This window comes from Oncorhynchus nerka, linkage group LG12, assembly GCF_034236695.1.
Source record: "Oncorhynchus nerka isolate Pitt River linkage group LG12, Oner_Uvic_2.0, whole genome shotgun sequence".
Lineage (NCBI taxonomy): Eukaryota > Metazoa > Chordata > Actinopteri > Salmoniformes > Salmonidae > Oncorhynchus > Oncorhynchus nerka.
This window is the reverse complement of record NC_088407.1, coordinates 54,800,553-54,819,407: the sequence shown is the minus strand read 5'-3', so window position 1 is coordinate 54,819,407 and position 18,855 is coordinate 54,800,553. Positions and strand designations below refer to the sequence as shown.

General features: G+C 42.8%; 1 long non-coding RNA gene across 3 annotated transcripts; it reads left to right on the top strand.

The window, feature by feature from the left end:
* Nucleotides 1–420: 420 nt before the first annotated feature.
* Nucleotides 421–17,597, top strand: LOC115138381 (uncharacterized). Of its 3 annotated transcripts, XR_003864929.2 has the most exons (5): nt 421–1,399; nt 1,467–1,521; nt 5,534–5,644; nt 11,178–12,306; nt 16,944–17,597. It is a non-coding gene; the product is annotated as an uncharacterized LOC115138381 (long non-coding RNA). The 3 variants fall into 3 exon arrangements; XR_003864928.2 differs by having other exon boundaries at nt 421–1,521; XR_003864930.2 differs by having other exon boundaries at nt 421–1,529.
* Nucleotides 17,598–18,855: the final 1,258 nt, after the last annotated feature.

The window sequence follows — 18,855 nt, the reverse complement described above, 5'->3', positions numbered from 1 at the left end:
CTAAAATCACTGACTATTCAAACACACTGAAATCCATGTGCTGCCAACGTTGCTAATCCGACACCTTTAGACTTTTCGAATATGGTATAACTATGACATGAGGGGTAGATTATCAAAAATGATGTTACCTTCTTCAGGGCTGACATTCTACAGTAGGTAATTCCTCCTCAAATCCCGTTCACATGCTGAGGTTTCCAGCGAAGTTTAGAGGGTGCGCCCATTCCAAACTAGGCTCACTCTGGTCCTGATGCTGAGCCATTGGTACCTACCTATTTGATATTCACATCGCGGTTTCCATGCGCTGCTTTCAAACCCTTCTTCACATCTGGCTTAGTTTGCGCATGTCAATGGAGTTTTACTGGATGCGACCAGAGGTGGAGCTGTTGATCAGGATATAGGGAGCCACTGTCTGGCAGGGGGACTGTTGCAGGCAGTTGAACTTCTTTCAGTTTCTAAACCATACAGTCTTTGGTTCCATTCTCGTATGGATGTGAGGTCTGTGCTCCAGCTTGCTTGTTTTTTTTTCTTTCACCGCTGTGCACACTCAAAATTATATCTGGCTAAATGATTTCAGTGGTAACGGGGCATGCTTCGTCAATGCAATGATGCAAATGATGGAGTGTCATTCCAGAAGTTCTTAAAAGCTGCAAAACACTTACTAGCAGGGTAGATGGGTATGCTAACGAGCTATCTAGCTGAACGCTTTAGCGTTCATCACAGGTTTGTTTAATGGTGCATTCGAGTTAATTCTACTGATATGGCACATAGGAAACAAGGTAAGTCCATTTCGCTTCTAACGCTAACATTAGCTGGTTTTACAAGTTTGTGCTAGCTAGCTATCCTGCGAGTAAGGCTGCTACTCACCTCGCGCATCTCACTGTGTCAAACGCAAGTGGCATCCTGCCCTGTCAATCCCGCGTGTTTTTGCATTATTATTACTATTAGCTGCTGTTGTGATGATTTTTTTTCCCCCATTTGTCCATTAACTACATTTTTATTTGAAGCCTATGGCATGTACTTGACATGGACAGCAAAGTAAAATAAAAGTTAAAAGATGCTACACAAGATTATATATATACTTTTTACAACAGAAGCCGCCCCTGAAGGGAGAAATCAATAGGCAAATATATTAGCCAATCACAACAGTGGCAGTTAAGTAATGTTGTGAAACTCTATCATTCCACTATTAGCGCCAGGTATATTAGACATATTTAGACATTACTATGCAAAAAAATATGTGAAGCACCTTTAAGAATGTTAGTTAACTTTGTTTCAGTATTCCAGTCTAACGTTCTTCAGATGCTGTACCTTACCTACCAGGCCTGTGAAAGAATCCAGCTCTCCACCCCTTGAGACCTCTGTGAAACAAAAGTAGGCCTAGAGGAGGGCACTATCACTGGTAAGTAGAGTTTCATATTACAATATACAAGTTATTCTAAAATTATTCTTATCTCTGTCATTCGCAGGAGAAAGAGACGGCGATATTGAGGGCGATGGTCGGGGCCTTGTAAGGATCTGGAGGTGAGTGGGTAATTTGCCTTTACCATCAGTCCTGTTAGCCAACGTACAATCATTGGATAATAAAATAGACGAACTACAAGCACGTATATCCTACCAACGGGACATTAACCTTTCTAGGGCAGGGGTTCCCCTGGCGAAAAGGCAGCACGTGAAATTCTAAAATATTTTTTAGAAATATGTAACTTTCACACATTAACAAGTCCAATACTGCAAAAACAATATCTATATGTAATCGTACTAGAGCAATCCAATTAAGAATAATACACAGATTGCATATATCCCCAAATCGCAGACATGCTTTTAGCCCCACTTCCTCTTCCCCTCAGTGTCTTAAATGCAAAACTGATACAGGCACCCTAACATTGTTTATGGTCATGTACCAAAATACAAAGATACTGGTCTGGTGTTCTGCAAGAAATTGAAAAGATCCTAGGGGTTGATCTAGAATTGGACCGAGTTTCTTTACTGTTAGGTCTCCCTAGTAGGCATGTTACTTCTGTGGGTAAAAGGAGGCTTTACAACATCCTTACCTTCGCAGTGAGGAAAAACATCCTTTTACAGTGGATTAGTGATAAGGTTCCTTCTATTAAAGATTGGCATAAGATACTATTTGAATGGGTGCCTCTGGAATATCTGACATGTACATTGCATTCTAAAACAGACCAGTTCTACAAAGTATGAGAATCTTATCTAAATTACCTAGAACCTGAGGTATCAGCTATTATGCTGCAAGGATTCTCTTAGAATGGCGGGGATCTATGTATTTCAGAACTACACTGTACATTCCATGTGTGGAACTTAACCTCTTGGTTTAAACTGAGCCTTTTTGTTTAATTTCTGTTTTTAAGTTTGTTTAAAATGTATGTATTGAGAGACGCAATGATGGTGATGGGGTGAGAGAAGCACCGAGCGGGAAGAGGAAAATGGTGTACGTATGTATGGGTGTGTGTGTGCGTGTGCGTATGTATGCGTATGTGTGTGTATATGCATGGTAATATGTATGTGTGTGTATGTGTATATATGTGTATATACAGTGCCTTGCGAAAGTATTCGGCCCCCTTGAACTTTGCGACCTTTTGCCACATTTCAGGCTTCAAACATAAATATATAAAACCGTATTTTTTTGTGAAGAATCTACAACAAGTGGGACACAATAATGAAGTGGAACGACATTTATTGGATATTTCAAACTTTTTAACAAATCAAAAACTGAAAAATTGGGCGTGCAGATCCTCAAAGTTCTACAGCTGCACCATCGAGAGCATCACTGCCTGGTATGGCAACTGCTCGGCCTCCGACCCCAAGGCACTACAAAGGGTAGTGCGTACAGCTCAGTACATCACTGGGGCCTAGCTTCCTGCCATCCAGGACCTCTACACCAGGCGTTGTCAGAGGTAGCATTGCTTTTAAATTGTTTAACTTGGGTCAAACGTTTCGGGTAGCCTTCCACAAGCTTCCCACAATAAGTTGTGTGAATTTTGGCCTATTCCTCCTGACAGAGCTGGTATAACTGAATCAGGTTTGTAGGCCTCCTTGCTCGCACACACTTGTTCAGTTCTGCCCACAAAATTTCTATAGGATTGAGATCAGGGCTTTGCAATGGCCACTCCAATACCTTGACTTTGTTGTCCTTATTCCATTTTGCAAATATGCTTGGGGTCATTGTCCATTTGGAAGATCCATTTGCTACCAAGCTATAACTTCCTGACTGATGTCTTGAGATGTTGCTTCAATATATCCACATAATTTTCCTCTCTCATGGTGCCATCTATTTTGTGAAGTGCACCAGTCCCTCCTGCAGCAAAGCACTCCCACAACATGATGCTGCCACCCCCGTGCTTCACGGTTGGGATGGTGTTCTTCGGCGTGCAAGCCTCCCCCTTTTTCCTCCAAACATAACGATGGTCATTATGGCCAAACAGTTCTGTTTCAGACCAGAGGACATTTCTCCAAAAAGTATGATCTTTGTCCCCATGTGGCGGCAGAGTAGCCTAGTGGTTAGAGCGTTGGACTAGTAACCGGAAGGTTGCAAGTTCAAACCCCCAAGCTGACAAGGTACAAATCTGTCGTTCTGCCCCTGAACAGGCAAGGTTAACCCACTGTTCCTAGGCCATCATTGAAAATAAGAATTTGTTCTTAACTGACTTGCCTAGTTAAATAAAGGTAAAATAAAAAAATAAAAAATGTGCAGTTCAAACCGTAGTCTGGCGGTTTTGGAGCAGTGGCTTCTTTCTTGCTGAGCGGCCTTTCAGGTTATGACGATGTAGGACTTGTTTTACTGTGGATATAGATACTTTTGTATCGGTTTCCTCCAGCATCTTCACAAGGTCCTTTGCTGTTGTTCTGGGATTGATTTGCACTTTTCGCACCGAAGTCCGTTTATCTTTAGGAGACAGAGCGCGTCTCCTTCCTGAGTGGTATGACGGCTGCGTTGTCCCATGGTGTTTATACTTGCGTACTATTGTTTGTACAGATAAACATGGTACCTTCAGGCGTATGGAAATTGCTCCCAAGCATGAACCAGACTTGTGGAGGTCTACAATTGTTTTTCTGAGGTCTTGGCTGATTTCTTTTGATTTTCCCATGATGTCAAGCAAAGAGGCAATGAGTTTGAAGGTCGGCCTTGAAATACATCCAAAGGTACACCTCCAATTGACTCAAATTATGTCAATTAGCCTGTCAGAAGCTTCTAGAGCTGTCACGCCCTGACCTTGGTTCCTTTTTTATGTCTCTATTTTGGTTTAGTCGGGGCGTGAGTTGGGGTGGGCATTCTATGTTGTTTTTCTATGTTTTCTTTTCTATGTGTTTGGCCTGGTATGGTTTCCAATCAGAGGCAGCTGTCTATCGTTGTCTCTGATTGAGAACCATACTTAGGTAGGCTTTTCCCACCTGGTGTTTGTGGGTAGTTGTTTCCTGTTTTCACCTTTCAGTACTGTTTCGATTTTCATTTCTTACATTCACTTTGTTATTTTGTATTTTCGTGATCTGTTATAATAAATAATCATGGACACTTAACACGCTGCGTTTTGGTCCGATCCTTCCTACTCCTTATCCGAGCCATGACATCATTTTCTGGAATTTTCCAAGCTGTTTAAAGGCACAGTCAACTTAGTGTATGTAAACTTCTGACCCACTGGAATTATGATACAGGAATTATAAGTGAAATAGTCTTTTTGTAAACAATTGTTGGAAAACTTACTTGTGTCATGCACATTGTAGATGTCCTAACTGACTTGCCAAAACTATAGTTTGTTAACAAGAAATTTGTGGAGTGGTTGAAAAACGAGTTTTAATGACTCCAACCTATGTGTATGTAAACTACACTTTCAACTGTAGACTGTTCTCTCTGCAACTGCACGGCAAGCAGTACCGGAGCGCCAGGTCTAGGTCCAAAAGGCTTCTCAACAGCTTTGACGCCCAAGCCATAAGACTCCTGAACAGCTAATCAAATGGCTACCCAGACTATTTGCATCGCGCCCCCCACTCTTTTACGCTGCTGCTTTTCTGTGTTTTTTCTCTGTTTACTTATTTATTATTTGTCACTTTAACTCTACCTACATGTATGTACATATTACCTCAACACCTCGACTAACCAGTGACTCTGTACATTGACTCTGTACCGGTACCCCAAGTTTATAGCCTCGCTATTGTTATTTTACTGCTGCTCTTTAATAATTTGTAACTGTTTGTGTCTTGTTTTTTACTTATATTTTTTACTTAACACATACTTTTGTTAAAACTGCATTGTTGGTTAAGGGCGTGTAAGTAGGCCTTGCGCTGTAAGGTCTACACCTGTTGTATTCGGCACATGTAACAAATATTCGGCACATTTGATTTGAAATAAATACTGTTTCCGGAGCTGAGCAAAGTGAGACATCACCTGCTTTTTATTACTCCCAACTAAGTTGGTGTCACACTCTGGAAATGATATAGCTACAAACACTTCCAAACCAACTGCCAGTACTTACAGTATAGCTAATGTTCTTTCTTTCTCATTTGCTCTGTGTCGCAGGAGATAGAGGGATAACACTATCCCCAGCCAGGCAGACGAGTGCAGATTACAAGACGAGTGCAGAGGGATCTGTCACGCCTTCAGCCAGCATGCATAAATACTGTGGATTTGGTAAGAGGGCTATAATCTTACATTTATGGACTGTCTGTGGGGAAAGAGATGCGCCGTAAAGCAAGGGATTTACTATCGAGGCCTCTCCCTGGTTCCCCGGTTCGGCTCAGTGCTCAGTGTTACTATCACTCTCCTTGATTGTCTTTTCCTGTCCAGTTGTGGGGAAAAAGCAGGAACAAATATTTTTAACCATGATCTTAGTTGTTAGATGGTTATGCAGAGTGTACCCCATGCATTGAGATGGGATCTTTTCAATCTCTGTGCCACATGGATTAGACCAGCCAGTTTGGGGCTCCCGAGTGGTGCAGTGGTCTAAGGCACTGCATCTCAGTGCTAGAGGCCTCACTACAGATCCTGGTTCGATTCCAGGCTGTATCGCAACCGGCTGTGATTGGGAGTCCCATAGGGCAGCGCAAAATTGGCCCAGCATCGTCCGGGTTAAGGTTTGGCTGGGGTTAAATAAAATGGTTGATGCTGTTGCTCAGTGTGTTCTCAAGGTCAAATGTTATGGTTGTCATTACAGATATGGGTTGATTATCTCAATGTAAATGGCTTATGTGGGCACTCAATTAAACCATTTTGCCTCAACAGTTGACATTGATTTACCAAAGAACGTATATATTTTTTGATATGTGGTCAGTAGACTGAGATGTAACCAAGTACAGTAGATGTGTTTAGTGGAGGTTTCCCTGGCATCACGAAACAGCTGAATGAACCAGCTGCTTTAAGACGTCCTACACAAGTCCATTTCACTCACTCACCGTCTGCCTGCTGGAGGGGTAGGGGGTTTGGGCTACCTGGCTGAAACTGATGAGATGAGTATTGCCATTAGAGAATAGCCTAAGGCAACAGCTTAATTTGTACACTGAATGGGTTGTGCTAGTATTTACACTTTACCAGCTCTCTGCAGCAATTGTGTTAATTAATTGGAAGACATGTTTTTCTAGCAGCTCAAGAATTTATGACATCAAGGCATACTCAATTGAGCTATATTTGCCCGTTACAATGGTTTAGGCCGAGTCAGCAATTTAGGCCTATTAATACTTTCTCTTAAAGCCTGTCCAAATTCACATAGAAATGTGAGTTATAGATCTATCATTCTCATTAAAAGCGAGTCTAAGAACCGGTAGATCGGTTCTATGTGCGCTATTTCTATGCTTCCCGTTAAGTTTTGTTCTTGCGTCTTTCGGTTTTGTACACAAGCTGAAAACACAATATTGTTGTTTATTGGAAATATATTTCACAGCAGTTTAGATGGTACAATGATTCTCTACACTATTGCTTGTTTTGTCACCAACTGAAATTTGGCAAACTATTCACACTTTTGTAACCAGAAAATGGCGGAGCGATTTCTTCGTATTGCACCTTTAATGCTTGGCCATTCCATTTTTCTGACAAGCAGCACTATTTTAGAAGTAGTAGAGGTTAGCACAGGATAGGCCTAATCTTGTAGCAGTACACATGGAGTAGTAGAGTGGTTTTGAGTGGATGTTTGTGCCTGTGGCTCTGTGCTACATTACGCTTGCAGGTACGGTATGCCTACCGCTTTAAATATTTCTTGTTACCATGGAGAAAGCAAAGAGCATGACAAACTCAGTCATGAAAATCTGTATTTTTTTTAGTTGTTTCTTCAAAGTCTTAACATTTACCGTGGCAGATGTCTATTTTGAATAATGGCTTAAAGTACTTCCATGTAGAGCAGCTGGGTGTATACGCATGATGCAGTTCTTCTCCATTTTTTTAATTAACATCTAAGCAAGGAATGAAGTCATCATGTATATTGCATATTTGAAAAGGCCCACTTATGGGAAAATCTCAATGAACAGTATACACACCAAAAACAAGTAAAGAGGCATGGGGAGAAGCTCAGCAATACTCAAGTGACTGAATAATCTGACACTAAGAGCAATGTCTACTGCTATTTGCCTAGTTAATAGCAACTCTACTGCATTGTATTTGGGCTGCCCAGAGCCCGCTAGTTGGTGAGTAGTTTTAGGCATGTGTGTCTATGCATGTCAGAGGGAATTTGTTTCCAAAAGCCTAATTCCTTCAAACTCCCACAAGGCCTTGGAGTTCGTAGACTGTCAAAATGTGTAAAGTGAGGGACCAACTCAGCCAAGAAGGATATCTTATCAGTGGTTTAGATTTACTCATCAGAGAGGCCTTGGATGACCTTACTATTCATCCCTCCTGTCAACATTACAATGTTGTTTCTGGATCACTAATAGATTTAGCCTACCTGACCACTAGAGGGAGCAGTGTGACTCACATTCCTTAGATGACTGCAGTTCACCTGTTTCCCTTTTAAAACAAACCATTTTTTTTCATGACTAATACTATGCGTGCGTGTGAATGTACCACATGTCCGTCTTCATTCTACAGGACAGCCTGTGTCTTTGAACCACGATTGATTGACCTGGACCTTGCTGCATTAAGCGTCTATTATCGAGCCCATGTTATCTTAGCCCCATATCTGCCGCATAATTTACATATTACCTCCAACAGCAAATCGCTTCCTACAGTGCATTCAGAAAGTATTCAGACCCCTTGACTTTTTCCACATTTTGTTACATTACAGCCTTATTCAAAAATGTATTTAAAACACAATACCCCATAATGACAAAGTGACAAAGCAAAAACAGGTAGGTATTCAGACCCTTTACTCAGTACTTTGAAGCACCTTTGGCAGCGATTACAGCCTCGAGTCTTCTTGGGTATGACGCTACAAGCTTGGCACACCTGTATTTTGGGAGTTTCTCCCATACTTCTCTGCAGATCCTCTCAAGCTCTGTCAGATTCACTACACAGCTATTTTCAAATCTTTCCAGAGATGTTCGATCGGGATCAAGTCCGGGCTCTGGCTAGGCCACTCAAGGACATTCAGAGACTTGTCCCGAAGCCACTCCAAGATGTGTTGTCTTGGCTGTGTGCTTAGGTTCGTTGTCCTTTTGGAAGGTGAATCTTTGCCCCAGTCTGAGGTCCTGAGTGCTCTGGAGCAAGTTTTCATCAAGGATCTCTCTGTACATTGCTCCGTTCACCTTTCCCACAATCTTGACTAAACTCCCAGTCCCTGCCACTGAAAATCATCCCCACAGCATGATGCTGCCACCACCATGCTTCACCGTAGGGATGGTGCCAGGTTTCTCCCAGACATGACGTTTGGCATTCAGGCCAGAGTTCAATCTTGGTTTCATTAGACCAGAGAATCTTGTTTCTCATGGTCTGAGAGTCTTTATATGTCTTTTGGCAAACTCCAAGCGGGCTGTCGTGCTTTTTAATGAGGAATGGCTTCTGTCCCGCCACTCTACCGTAACGGCCTGATTGGCGAAGTGATGCAGAGATGGTTGTCCTTCTGGAAGGTTCTCGAATCTTCACAGAGGAACTCTTGGTCACCTCCCTGACCAAGGCCCTTCTCCCCCGATTGCTCAGTTTGGCTGGGCGGCCAGCGCTAGGAAGAGTCTTGGGGGTTACAAACGTCTTCCATTTAAGAATGATGGAGGTCACTGTGTTCTTGGGGACCTTCATTGGTTCAGAAATGTTTTGGTACCCTTACACAGATCTGTGTCTCGACACAATCCTGTCTCGGAGCTCTACGGACAATTCCTTCGACCTCATTTCTCTAACATGGACTGTCAACTGTGGGAGCCTATATAGACAGGTGTGTACCTTTCCAAATCATGTCCACGCAATTGAATTTACCACAGGTGGACTACAATAAAGTTGTAGAAACAGCTCAACGATGATCAATGAAAACAGGATGCACCTGAGATCAATTTCAAGTCTCATCGCAAAGGGTCTAAATACTTATGTAAATAAGCTATTTCTGTTTTTTTATTTTTGATAAATTAGTCAACATTTCTAAAAACCTGTTTTAACTTTGTCATTATGGGGTATAGTGTGTAGATTGATGGAAAACATTTTTTTGTCAATTTTTAGAAAGGCTGTAACGTAACAAAATGTGTAAAAAGCCAAGGGGTTTGAATACTTTCCGAATGCACTGTACATGGTTTTTATGAATAGTTTTATGTAAATACCGTGAATAATAATTTACCAGCTTGCTATTTGCGCAGTTTCTTTCACAGCTGAAAATGGATAAATAAATCAAATGTTTTTTAAGATGGTTAAAATGCCACTTTCTCTGTCTCTGCACAGCTGCCCATATGGTAGCTGCTTCCCCTTCGGACCGCTAAGCTATCAACACTCTGCTGAAAGCCTAGAGAAAGAGTGTGTGTGTGTGTGCCGCCCACCTAACAGTGTGTGCATTTACGCTCTGCAGTAGTGGTGCTGGAGTCTGTAGACTGTGGTTGAGTTGCTGATTTCCAGACAGCCTCTCTACCCACCAGTTACCCTAGGGAAAAACCTCCACTCTCTGTTGTGTGTGGGAAGGCACCATCTTTACCACAGGCGATTCGGTCAGATTTGTGCTCTGTGATCCTGGACAGTGGATATCCACCCATCCTGGAGCATCAATCCAGCCCCTCAGCTACAGAGAGGTCTATAGGCAGGGTCATCCAAGGGGTGCAGCTTGGCTGAATATGCTTGCTGAATTAGCTTGATCTGTTACAAAATAAACAAAGTCTTGTGTTAAAGGCCGGGTAGACATGGTGTTGAAGGTGGCTCATTCCAAGTGCGATGAAATGGGTACTTTTGATGAATTTGGATCACAGGGACAGGGATCACAGTACTACAGCCAAATGGGATTCTTGCCTTAAAGGCCCAGGGCAGTCAAAAATGTTTTCTTGTGTTTTGTATCATATTGTACAACAGCTGATGAAACTAACATGGTAACAATGTGACATTTTATTTACTTAAGAACAAATTCTTATTTTCAATGACGGCCTAGGAACAGTAGGTGACCTGCCTTATTCAGTGGCAGAACGACAGATTTTTACCTTGTCGGCCTGGGGATTCGATCTTGAAACCTTTCAGTTACTAGTCCAACGCACTAACCTCTAGACTACCTGCCGCCAAATCAATGTTGTTTTCTGATAGTTGCTGGTTTGAAATGCAATCTACACAGGACCTTCTAATCAGCAGGTTTGCATGGACGTGAGTTTCTGCTTGCCTGCTGACCTCACCAAGCGGTACATTTCTTAATAGACCAATAACAAAGAGTTCCAGACTGCTAGTTTTCAGTTTTCCCCTCCCAACTCAGACCACTCCCAGACAGTCCTAGTTAAATTCTGCTTGAGAAATCGTTTTTTGCTAGAAAGCTATTTTTGTCCATTTAAATGGAAAACTGTTACAGTAAGATAGGTATTGATCTAAAACGTCTGCATTGGAATCCGCAATATGGGGAAACAGTGCCATAGCCGTTGTTTTTGTTGGCGAAGCAGCGCTGGGGAGCGTATTGCATGGTAGTGAAAGAAATTGCAAAAAAGCTGCGTTCGTTGTTTGCAGCAACTTTGTTGTTCTAATTTCACAAAAGGACGTGGCAGTTTTACAATTGCGGATTCCAGCTTTAAGAGATTAGACACTAGTTTGTGAAAGTCATGAAAGTTAAAAAGCTCTCACTTTTTATTGTTCCCTTCAGTTGAGAACACTCATGAGTCCAACAAAGATGAAGAGGTAGAAGAAGACGATGGAGGAAGAAGGAGAAATGGGAACTATAGCTCCAGGAGGTGGGACAGTGGTGGACGAAGCGGGCCAGGTTACAGGATCCAACCCTGGGGACCTCCATGGAGGAAGGAGTGTGGCTCAACAAGAAGAGGAGGAAGCAACGTCATAAACAGAAGCTCTTGTCTCTGGGTCTGGTGCCGCGTGCTGCGGCTCGAGTTCACCTACGAGAGCGAGGGGGGAGGAAGAGATGAGGCAGAGAAGAGCAGCTGAAGTGATAATCTTCCTCAGGACCACACAAGATCTATGTGTCTGATTGTGCGTGTGACATACCAGGGCTGCTAATCAACCCAGATACGGTCACATATAGCCTAGGCTGTGTTTCAGTCTTCCTAAGAGCTGGCCAAAAGTGCTGAAGCATAGTTAATTTTATCGCTTTCGGGATTGGCAGAAAATAAATAATTTAAACAGCACTGTGCAGAGCACACGCACATTGAAAGTGAAAGCACAGCTCATTAATCACTAGCCTATAACAACTTGAGGACCTTGAGAGATTTAGGAATCGAGGTGTAGAGGTGCATTGAGGTGTTTGGGTTTACTTCATCATGCTCAAATGTAATGGACAGGCTCAGTCATCTGGTCTGTCATAATCCCTCCATGACTTGCCTCTGGAGGGCTAGACAGACCGACAGTCAGTCAGTCCAAAGAATCCCATTGGTTCCAGGGATTAAGGTTTCTCTGTTGGTGAATTACTGTGGAAGGCTAAGAAGGAAGACCTCTGGAAATGTCCACAGTAGTTCAGTTAAAGGGGCCAGATGCTCCTGTTCCTTATATGCACCTCAGTCTAGAGAAAGACCAGGTGATTAGACACAGGCCCATTCAGCAACGGAGTTTATAATGGTAGGTGGAGTAATAGTATACTTACTCCACTACCAAGCAGGTTCATCTGGTAGTGGAGGGCCTTCTGACCAGCCTGTACAATGGAACATTCCCCCCTGCTGTTTTGGCCCAGCTCCACAGCCTCTAGTCCCTGGTGCAGCAACAGGACACAGCAAGGATGCCAAAGGATCTGCAGGAGCTCCAGAACAGCTCTACCATGTCTACTGGTGAGTAGTCTTATCTGGTTTTACCTCGCCTGGATTAAACGGTGTTTGTCTGAGCACACCATTCACGTACACATGCATACAGTCACTGGTCAGTATCAGCCCTCACCTGTCCGTAAATACCAGACCACACCTGTCCATACTATCACTTACCTATATATGCATGCTCTCACCTATCCAAACACTAACCAGTTTGAAAATCATCAGCGTCTCCTGCCATTCATTCACCTAGAGTTTCACTCAGGAGCTGCCAGGAGACCACACTTTGTACAGATCTAGAAATTGTGAATGAGATGAGCTCAGGTGTGTATTTGGGTCAAATCTGTCTAATAGTATGTCGTCCACCCACTCTGCCCACACTTTTTGTGATGAAATTTGACTTGTGTTATAAAGTACATTTTACCAAGACAAATATGATTTTTCATGTTCTGAATTGTTCAGTGGAACATTATATTCAAAAAGTCGGAGTTCGTAACCGAATACGTCCGATAATAAGCACCGAGCTCTGTTTACATACAGTAGTGGCGACGCTTTCTCGCAGTGACTTTTGAGGATTTTCCATGTTGTGGTGGTAGTCTGCAAAGTTGTTTCCGCGAGTCGCAAAAAGCTAAATTAACATAACGTGTTTTTTTGTGGGGTTTTTTAAAGCTTGCTGTACGCTCAGTGCTCCCATTGACATTTCTGAGATCTGCTTGTTTTTGTGAAATCTTTAAAAAATAACAGGAATTTCGCATTTAACTCCAAAAAAGCTCTAACTCCAAAAAGTTCTGGGACACTGAAGTCCATGGAGAACAAGAGCACCTCCTCCCAGCTGCCCACTGCACTGAGGCTCGGTAACACGATCACCACCGATAAATCCATGATTATCGAAAACTTCAACAAGCATTTCTCAACGGCTGGCCATGCCTTCCTCCTGGCTACTCCAACCTCGGCCAAAACCTCCACCCCCCCCCCCCCCCCGCAGCTACTCGCCCAAGCCTCTCCAGGTTCTCCTTTACCCAAATCCAGATTGCAGATGTTCTGAAAGAGCTGCAAAACCTGGACCCGTACAAATCAGCTGGGCTTGAGAATCTGGACCCTCTATTTCTGAAACTATCCGCCGCCATTGTCGCAACCCCTATTACCAGCCTGTTCAACCTCTCTTTCATATCGTCTGAGATCCCCAAGGATTGAATGCTGCCGCAGTCATCCCCTCTTCAAAGGGGAGACACCCTGGACCCAAACTGTTACAGACCTATATCCATCCTGCCCTGCCTATCTAAGGTCTTCGAAAGCCAAGTCAACAAACAGGTCACTGACCATCTCGAATCCCACCGTACCTTCTCCGCTGTGCAATCTGGTTTCCGAGCCGGTCACGGGTGCACCTCAGCCACGCTCAAGGTACTAAACGATATCATAACCGCCATCGATAAAAGACTACTGTGCAGCCGTCTTCATCGACCTTGCCAAGGCTTTCGACTCTGTCAATCACCATATTCTTATCGGCAGACTCAGTAGCCTCGGTTTTTCTGATGACTGCCTTGCCTGGTTCACCAACTACTTTGCAGACAGAGTTCAGTGTGTCAAATCGGAGGGCATGCTGTCCGGTCTTCTGGCAGTCTCTATGGGGGTGCCACAGGGTTCAATTCTCGGGCCGACTCTTTTCTCTGTATATATCAATGATGTTGCTCTTGCTGCGGGCGATTCCCTGATCCACCTCTACGCAGACGACACCATTCTGTATACTTCCGGCCCGTCCTTGGACACTGTGCTATCTAACCTCCAAACGAGCTTCAATGCCATACAACACTCCTTCCGTGGCCTCCAACTGCTCTTAAACGCTAGTAAAACCAAATGCATGCTTTTCAACCGTTCGCTGCCTGCACCCGCACACCCGACTAGCATCACCACCCTGGATGGTTCCGACCTAGAATATGTGGACATCTATAAGTACCTAGGTGTCTGGCTAGACTGTAAACTCTCCTTCCAGACTCATATCAAACATCTCCAATCTAAAATCAAATCTAGAGTCGGCTTTCTATTCCGCAACAAAGCCTCCTTCACTCACCCCGCAAACTTACCCTAGTAAAACTGACTATCCTACTGATCCTCGACTTCGGCGATGTCATCTACAAAATAGCTTCCAACACTCTACTTAGCAAACTGGATGCAGTTTATCACAGTGCCATCCGTTTTGTTACTAAAGCACCTTATACCACCCACCACTGCGACCTGTATGCTCTAGTCGTCTGGCCCTCGCTACATATTCATCGCCAGACCCACTGGCTCCAGGTCATCTACAAGTCCATGCTAAGTAAAGCTCCGCCTTATCTCAGTTCACTGGTCACGATGGCAACACCCACCCGTAGCACGCGCTCCAGCAGGTGTATCTCACTGATCATCCCTAAAGCCTCATTTGGCTGCCTTTCGTTCCAGTTCTCTGCTGCCTGTGACTGGAACGAATTGCAAAAATCGCTGAAGTTGGAGACTTATCTCCCTCACCAACTTCAAACATCTGCTATCTGAGCAGCTAACCGATCGCTGCAGCTGTACATAGTCTATCGGTAAATAGCCCACCCAACATTACCTACCTCTTCCCCATACTGTTTATATTTATTTACTTTTCTGCTCTTTTGCACACCAGTATCTCTACCTGTACATGACCATCTGATCATTTATCACTCCAGTGTTAATCTGCTAAATTGTAATTATTTGCCTACCTCCTCATGCCTTTTGCACACAATGTATATAGACTCCTTTTTTTTCTACTGTGTTATTGACTTGTTTATTGTTTACTCCATGTGTAACTCTGTGTTGTTGTCTGTTCACACTGCTATGCTTTATCTTGGCCAGGTCGCAGTTGTAAATGAGAACTTGTTCTCAACTAGCCTACCTGGTTAAATAAAGGTTAAAAAGGTTTTTAAATTATATGAAAAGCGTATACTAAAATATCATGTCATGTCTCAAAATCGATATATAGCTTACCTCAATATTGTTTTATGTCCTCTGGATTTGAGAAGAAAGGGGACGAGTTCAACAGTGAGCCTGTCAGTTTGCCTCAATTATCGCACAGCATTCAGCCTAGCTGACACGATGCTATTTTCCAAATATTTGACAACTTTTTCCCTCTGGCCTCCATTGAATTATTCACCCTAATTTTGGCCATCCTACAAGGGTAGCAACGCCAATAACTTTTGAACAGATTATGATAGAGACATGCGGTTTGGACCATGTGTTTTCATAGAGGGGCATCAACACAATTAACATATTATTTTATCCATTGGTCAAAAGATGCGTTTTTGATTAGACACCCTACTAATAGTGGTGGGAGGGAAAATCGATAGTTACATATTGCGATATTATTTTTGGATGATATTATATAGATTTTTATATATCTTTTTTGCGTTACTTAGAGCTAGTCGGCTGTACCTGAGCCAACATGTTTACGGCACTTTTATTTCCATGACTGATCATGGTCTCTCTTCTCTCAGCAGCAGACCAATATGTTTGGAACATGAAATCGCAATAAATCGCCATATTGAATCGCAATACATATAGAATATTGTATCGTGAGGTCCCTGGCAATTCCCAGCCCTAATTGACTAATAGGATCAGTGGATACTTGGCTGTCCCTGGGGAAGAGTGTACTATTCTGGAGTGTTATATGACTGTCCTGTCCAGGGGATTCAGGGCACAGTTGAGCAGGTGGCAATAGTGACGCTCCTCTTTCCACTCTCGTCGCTAAGGCAACGCTGAGGAGCAAAACAGGCTCCAGTCCAAACCAGTGATCAGTTCCAACAATAGACTCACTATAGACTCAAACCACACAGTGTATTCTTGCTGGTCCCTCCACCTGCTCTCCAGATGTGGGCAAGCTTTGTGTATTTCCCTGAAACTTAATTAGTCATTTGAAGGGGAAATAAAGAAGTCTAATAACCATTTAGTCTGTTAAAACAAATCTATTCCCACCTGTATATTGTGTCGGAGCGGCAAAATATTCCCCCTTGTTATTTTTTGCTAAAAGCACATTTCCATTTAACAGAATGTCAATGGGGTACTATAAATGTTTTAGGTGGCAAATGCAAAGTGGGGTATTCATCGAGCTAAACACAAATGGAATTGGCCACCAGTGGAATAAAACCAGCCGCTTCTGGCCACCAATGCTTTAGCCCAGTAAGCCTGCGGTGTGCTGTTGGTTTAGCCTGTTTTAAAGTCCTTCACGTCTTTTTACAGTTCACTGGAGCTTCCTTTCAGAACTGAGAGAGAGGAGGAATCAATTCACCCAAGGGGCAGCGCTAAGGAATATCCCACAGCTTATATTTCACCCAACACCTCTCGCTCAGGGATGACGTCTGCTGACAGTTTTATTTAATGACTTTCATGCACCTGGTGAATGGAATCTCCTTTTAATTTTTGCTTGAACGGAACAGTCAGATAAAAGCCATAGCCCAGGGGGAAAGGGAAGCTGTTAGGAAACAGTGAGGTACTGTAGGTGATAGGAGTACACTGGCAGTACAATACTGGATTTAGCCTAGGATAACTAGTTTACTTGTCCTCACCGCTATGGAACAGCAGTAATGACCTCATTAACTAACGTTTAACCACTCACTATTCCTGATTGCAATCAACTGTAATGTAACGTTTGTCTCTTCTCTTTCCAGGTGATGCCACTGCAGTTGTGTCCCTGTTTCAGTATTGGATCACAGACATCCCGCACCATGCAGAGAGAATGGAAAACAGGCCAACCTACAACATAACCTTCCTAGTCGAGCCAACCAACAACACAACCTTAGACTTTCCTAGATGTTCAGGGTTTTTAACAATACTGCTGACGGAAAACATGTCTGACTTAATTAATTGTGAGCCCATGAAACGGAGTTAAGTACATACCGTAAACTCACTCCACAGCTAGCTTTAAATGTCGCGGATGGAGCCATCCAATCGGTACCTTTTGGGTGGCTCAAACCGTTGGAATGTTGTCAAGGAGGGAGGCCACATGTGTTAGCAAAGCAGAGGTCCCGAGTTCGAGCCAGGTACGAGCCGAATCGGGGAAGTGATACCAGACAAAATGAATTAACCGTTTAATGGATTTTCCCCACAGAAAAGTGAGGCGAGCAAGTCTTTTAAATAAAAATTAAAAAATGAAAACATTAAGTGGATAAGGAATAACATTACTTTACCACATTGTCCTATGCACCTGTGTGGGCTCTAGAGTTATATTATTTCATGTGAAAACGTACACTATTTTTCTTAAAAAGAATGCAGATGTTACAATGTTGTTATAACCATGAGAAATTAAAAACACTAAAGTATAACTTGTGACAGTTTCGTTATTCCTGATCAAAAAAATTATCTCTGATATACACAACCGTTCAAAAGTTTGGGGTCACTTAGAAATGCATTTTTTTTGTCCATTAAAATAACATCAAATTAATCAGAAATACAGTGTAGACATTGTTAATGTTATAAATGACTATTGTCGCTGGAAATGGCAGATTTTGTTTTTAATGGAATATCTACATAGCCGTACAGAGGCCCATTATCAGCAACCATCACTCCTGTGTTCCAATGGCACGTTGTGTTAGCTAATCTAAGTTTATCATTTGAAAAGGCTAATTGATCATTAGAAAACCCTTTTGCAATTATGTTAGCACAGCTGAAAACTGTTGTCCTGATTAAAGAAGCAATAAAACTGGCCTTTAGACTAGTTGAGTATCTGGAGCATCAGCCTTTGTGGGTTTGAGTGTGTGGCATGCTTGAACAGAGGCATTTGTGGTTCTGTGGTCTGGCCCGCTATCCGATTGAATGATCAAGATTGACTTGTTGAGAGACACATCATCTTCACTGTAGTTCTATCCACTGAGGATGCTGAGATTTTAACTGTATTTTCAAAGGGGGCTGGAAGGCTAGAAAACCTTGTCCTTGACAGTGACATGAACTTTCCCATCATAGAATGAACTAGATGGAGATCCTGGGATCAACATGACAGATGGTACAAGTCCACTGATGTGATAATCATGGTCGGCAGCTGCTAGAACTGGCCCACTCACAGGAGAAATGCTTGGATGTTTGCCTCTGTTACAGGTCCCTATAGGCTGGCCAGGTTCTCCGACAGGGATGATTGCCTTATCATCCACACATAACATTTCACTGTCCTTCTGCCACATGCAGGCAAACTGTTTTAATGTAGTTCTAAACTTTCAGTCTTGATGTTCCTTTCTTATCACCCGTGACTGGACTATGAACTTGAGGTCAAAAACCTTCCTGTGTACTGGAGAGCAGACATGGACCATGGATTCTTGGGTGTAAACTGCAGTCTTAGCCACTGTATTGATGGGATTTTAGTTACTGGTGGAAGCCGCTTTTCCACACAAGTCCTCAACTAATATATATATATATATATATATATTTTTTTTTTACCTTTATTTAACTAGGCCAGTCTGTTAAAAACAAATTCTTATTTTCAATGACAGCCTAGGAACAGTGAGTTAACTGCCTTGTTCAGGGGCAGAACGACAGATCTTTACCTTGTCAGCTCTGGGATTTGATCTGGCAACCTTTCGGTTACTAGTC